Raw genomic sequence first — 5,745 nt, forward strand, 5'->3', positions numbered from 1 at the left:
CTGGGCAGGAAGGTTCTGGTTCCACCAGCCTGCACACATCTGCTCTCAGCTAGCGGCTCATGTGGATTTTGGGAGCCTGGGGATGTAGGAGGGGCTCATCCTGGGCAGAGAGAGGTTTCCTCCATCCAGCTCCAAACTTTCTCCTTCTCACCTCCTGATACTGCTCTGCTCTCTTCAGTTTGCGTGAGCTGAGGGATGCTGAGCGTCTTCCAGGATTGGCCAGCTCCTCTGGAAGGAGCGGAGTTGGACGGGCTGCAGCACGCATTTGGCCCTGGGTCCTCCCCTGGGAGCAGACCCTGAGCTTTCCTCAGTGCCTCGTGGTGCTTGCAGAGCACTGGGAGCTGGGCTGCTTGGCGCCAGCGCTGGCTTGGAGCCACGCGCTGCTTTCTCTGCCGCTGCAGTGCTGGAGAACTGAGCCGAGCTGAGGATCTGGGGAATCCCCCAGCTCTGCAGGGCTGGGGCCACCCTTGGGGGTGGGAATCTGAGAACAGAACTTGATTTGGAGGGGTCTCTGCACAGGGGGTTGGAGCTGGCACTGTCCGTGGTGTGCTGGGAGGAGGGATGCATTGGGGATCTGGAGTATGTTGGGCCACCAGCTCTGAGCAAAGCTAGAGAGCTGCAATGATGGGTGAAGAAGGAGGAGGTTTGACAGTGATGTGGGGTCTGACAGATGAGCAGGGCACTTCATGGGGCTGCATGCACCCTGGGGTCCTTGGGGCTGGACGTCCCTGGCACAGGGCAGCTCTGACATTGCAGCTCTTCCCCTGCTCCATCCTCAGGCTCAGACGAGGATCATGAGCTCCACATGGCTCCTAGCTCCTCCTTTCTGCCATGGCGAAAGGACATATTCAGGCTGTCTGCAGCATCCTGTCCAACAGCTGGTCTCCCTCTCAGCAGCCCAAAAGGACTGAATTTAAGCACCTTTCCTTCTCCTCTGAGCAGAGAGGACACGTGAGCAGATGTCTGGGGGTGATATTACACTACCATGAACCCATGCAGGACAAGCTGAACTGGGCCATCAGTCCGCAGCTTCTTCTGCCTCGCTTCTGCTGTGTGCTCAAAGATGTCCTGAGCTCTTTTGCCAGGAGGAAGCAGTCACATTCATGAACTGGGCCCCCATACGCCGGGCTTGGTGACGGAATTGAGAGATTTGGGCTCATGAGCTTGAGAGCTGGAGCTGGGCCAGACTTGAAGTGAGATGTGTCATGCTGCTGTGCAGGTGCCCTATCATGATGATGTGCTGAGGGACAGGGACACTGGTCCTCAGCCGTGCTGGCTGAGCTAGCACTTGCTGGCTTTCTGCCTGCATGATGTGAGGGGAGCAGATGAATGGATGGAAGAGGACTATGGAGAGTGGAGATGAGTATATCTGAAGTCTGTGGTGTCCTCTCATGGTTTCTGTGCAGAGGAGACTGCCACAAGGTATGTCTCCTCAAGAGCAGGCCTGGCTGATGGTGTGAAGCCTCTCCCGGTGCTCATTTCAGTGCTGCCTGTCTGAGAATGCTCCACAACCCTGTAGCCTGAGCAACGATGGGGCACATGCCCTGGAAGCCAACCCCAGTGATGGTCCCTGACATCCCAGAGACACGGGTGATCATTCCAGAGGTGCAGGTGCCTGCTGGATGCAGGGCATCTTGGGGCAGTGGGGCTGTGCCCTTCAGCACCAGCCTATTTGCCTTGTGTGGGACTTGCTCTGTGAAGCCTCCTGCTCAGCGGCTTTGCTCTGGCTGGCTTGGCATGTGTCCAGGCTCTGGCTGACGTGCTGTGGGCATGGCCCCGTCTGAAGTGCAGGCTTGTTGTGTGTTTACCCTGGCCAGCCTGAGGTGTACAGGAAACCAGAGAGCTCTGCTCCCTGGCTTTCATTTTATTTATTATGGTCACAGCTTGGGCTGCCCACACTGTGAAATGAAGGTAGCAAAAACCCCAAGCGCTGCAGCACAGTTCCAGCCCTGCTCTGCTCTGATTCACACTGCTGTCCTGGAGCTGGGAGCAGTCCTCGAGCGAGATGGCAGGATGCTCAGTGCTGTGCAAAGGTGATCCTGTCCTAGACCAGGGTGGATTTTCCCAGATGTGTCCAGCCACACTATGCCAGGAGAAATTCTGATGGATACCCAGACCAATGTCACATCATAGTCATTACCTGCATTAACACCTGGATGTCCCAGCCTGGTTACATCTTCCGTGGCTCTTCACTTCTGCTCTGCAAAACAGTAGTGAGCACTGCCTTACGTCTCCACAGCTGCTGCTCCAGGGATTTTCATCCATCTCTGTCACCCTGAAAGGAGATGTGGGGAACACTGCCCAGCTGCCACTGCCATGTGCAGAGCCTGGGCTGACTCTCTGAACCCCAGTTTTTTGTTGCCCATGACTAGCAGCTTCACACAGCCTGTTCCATCCCTGCCACCATGGCAGGTCCTCATCCTAGAGAGGACACCACGGTGGTGACTCTGGTTGCTTTAAGGGTGGAGTTGAAGGTTTGGAGGTTGCTGGGGACTGGGAATCTCTCTATGTGGGGCTGGGAACAGGTGCCTGTGTGGGGACTTGAGCCATCCCAGCTGCTCCCACCACTGTGCAGTGCAAGCACCCGGGAGGCACCACATGAAGCACTGCATGATGAGAGATACGGGCAAACTTGCAGCTGAAGAGAGAAGCAGAGAGAGGTGACTTATACACATGGCTATTTATAGGGACTGCCCTCCTGCCAGGACCTGACTGGCAGCAGCAAGGGCTGGGCTGGCGTTTAGGCAGCACAGTCCAAAACCACCAGCCAGCAACGTGGGGACATGAAACAAAACCTCCCAGCCCTCAGAGGGCTCCTGGTCCCCACCAGCCCCATGGGTCACATGGCTTGCTGGACTGCATTGCTATTAAAGGGAGAAAGTGCTAGTGAGCTGATAAACACGGGAAAGTGAGCCAGCTCCTGAAACCATGGGCAACTTGGCAGACCTGCTCCTAGAATAGACAGCCGGGTGCTGGAGCCTACTAAGTGGGACTAAACACTTGGTCTGAAATCATTGACACGGGGTTTTGAGTCACAGAGAGTTAAATCTATGAAGGGCAGAGAGAGATCTGCATTTTAAGGAGGATTGTAACAGCTTGATGTTAGTTTTGTTGTATTTAGGCATCTTAAATTTCCATGTTTTCCACCAAAATAAAGTCCAGGCAGACTGGACCATGGAGGTCCATGGCAATATTTGAGTCTGACTTTCTGAACACATTAAATTCATTGGGTGAGACAGCAAGCAAAAACCAGCTAACCAATCAAAACCAACCCAGGGACGTGGAACATAAGAATTTATTTACAAAGGAAAAACGGGAATGTTCTGGAGGGTGGATTTCTCTCCTATCTCTGGGCAGCATCACCCTGGTGCCAGCCCTCAGCATCTGGATGCTGCCCATGCAGCCCGTCTCCTGGGCACTGTGCAAGGAGACCCTGCCCACGGGCAAGGCTCAGCAGCTTCCCAAAGCCTTCAGTGACGGTCTGCAGGCTGTCTTTTCTTTGTTCAGACCTGGGGATACACCAGTCACGTTCCTGCTCCTCATGGCAGAGTAACTCTTCATCTCTCCAGCAAATCTCAGCAGAACTGAGATGCTGCTGTTCCTGCAATGCAGCCATCTCTGGAATCTGCTGACATCTGTGAATCAGGGCAGGATGGGGTCTCTTCTTCAGCACCTGCTCCTGGGGGCTGCTCCTGGTTTGTGGCTCACATGGGATGGGAAAGGTCTTTATGCTGACACGGAAAGTCACATTTCTCCTGCCCTCGCAAGCCCAGATCCATGCCTCTGGAATGTGGGTGATGCTGCAGCATGGAACACAGTCGGGAAATAGGGATAAGATGGGGAGACTGAGAGCCCGGCGCTAAAACCCCTCTGCCCTGTTGGATCCCCGGCTCCATCGCGTAGTGGTTTTGCTGAAGGAGGAGGTTTGCCTCGCGGGCGGGCATGGGGCTGGTGTGCGCACACCCCGGCGGGACCAGCAGCCCCCAGGCCGGGCCACGGCGTGCTCAGCTGGGGCTGGGCGGCTGCGGGGGGAGACGGAGCAGTCCCCGGAGAGGCCCGGGATGCAGGTATTCTTGCCGGCTGCGCTGCTCTGACTGCGGCTGCCCTCGCCCGGCTGCCGAACAGGACTGAGCTTCACTTCGGGGGCAGCATCCGCCTCCTTTGTGCTCCCGGGCTGCTGCAGACCTGCGGCTTGCAACCCTCTGTCCCCTTTCCCCGCTCCACAGGACCATTAGTACCCAGCAACTCCAGCCCGTCAAACTGGAGCTTCCCCGGGCGTTGTGTTACCGCACTTTTGCTGCTGAGAAAGTCACGGCAGGAGCGGGGACAGCATCAGGCTTCAAATGGCCAAACGCTGCTCCTTTCCCTTGATGACAAAGAGCGCTGGGATGCCTAGTGCCAGTGGTGCCACCGAATCACAGAATGGTTTGGGGTGGAAGGGACTTTTAAGATGACCTTACTGCAACCCTCTGTGCCCTGGGAAAGGTCACCTTTCACTAGGCCAGGGGGTCAAAGCTCATCCAACCTGGCCTTGAACACTTCCAGGGGCAGGACATCCACAACTTCTCTGGGCAGTGCCTAACTAAAGATTTCTTTGTAACACCACATATAAATCTCTCTTTTAGTTTAAAATCATCCCCCCTTGTCCTGTTACTATCTGACTTTGTGAAAATTTCTTTTTTATAAGCCAAGCTCCCTTTAAGCAGTGATGTTGTGGTGGCTTGTCCTGCAGAAGGTGACAGGTACATCTCTCCTGCATGCTCCAGGTCTCCTGGTTCCCTGGTGCTCAAGGGCCCAGCAGTGCTCAGGGATGCAGTGGAACCCTGAAATAGCCAGAACTTTGGGGCCATCTGTTAGGAGTTTTTTATTCTGAGAAAAAACAAACAAACAAACAAACAAACAAACAACCCCCACCCTCCAAACCCCCCAAACACAAACCCCAAAAAACCCCAACAACAACCACCTGTAAAGCCAAAGTTTTGGAAGTAAAAAAGCAGGAAAACTATGGTGGAAAGGGCAGTGGTTCTGTGTGGACTGTGTCAGGTGTAATTCTTGTCTCAGGCAAAACAGAAACATGCTTGGGTTCAGGGACAGGCAGCCAGCACAGAGGACGTCTGTGAGACAAAGATTTCCTGAGGGGGGCCAAGCCATATCCCATTCCCATTCAAAACTTCACCAGGATTTTGAATTTTGCTGATATATCCTCCAAGGATGTTCCTTCAGGCAAAACTTTCCAATCTTTAAAAAGGGATAAGCATCCAGTGGGACACCTGGGACAGAAGGAGCATAACAGTCCAGGACATCTGCCTCTATGGCACAGCGTCATGAGAAAATGGACCTTGAGGCTAGAGGCACCGGGAAAAAAGAGGAGTTTCATATTTAACAGTAAGCATCCCTTGAGCAAGGTCTAAATGGAGAACACCCATACACGAAAGGGAGCAACAGCCCCCCCCGAACCAGGGGGAGGTGCTGTGGGCTGGAGATTTACGTGAGACACCAGGAAAGTCTGATGTTTCTCTGTGTATCACTGGATTCATGCTCACTCCCCGTGAGAAGTGACACCTGTGGAACAGTGGGTGCCACTCGCAGTGGCAGGAGCAGCATGGCAGGGGTGTAGGCGGGGAGGAGGGAGGCAGAAAGGGCAGATGAAGACTGTGACCAGAAAAGAGGGATTTATGCAGTATGTCAAAACCCACTATCTCAAGTAAGTCCCTGGAATACAGCTCATTGCTGGAAGCTGGTCTG

The sequence above is a fragment of the Corvus brachyrhynchos genome, unplaced genomic scaffold, assembly GCF_000691975.1.
Source record: "Corvus brachyrhynchos isolate BGI_N302 unplaced genomic scaffold, ASM69197v1 scaffold139, whole genome shotgun sequence".
In the NCBI taxonomy this organism is placed as follows: domain Eukaryota; kingdom Metazoa; phylum Chordata; class Aves; order Passeriformes; family Corvidae; genus Corvus; species Corvus brachyrhynchos.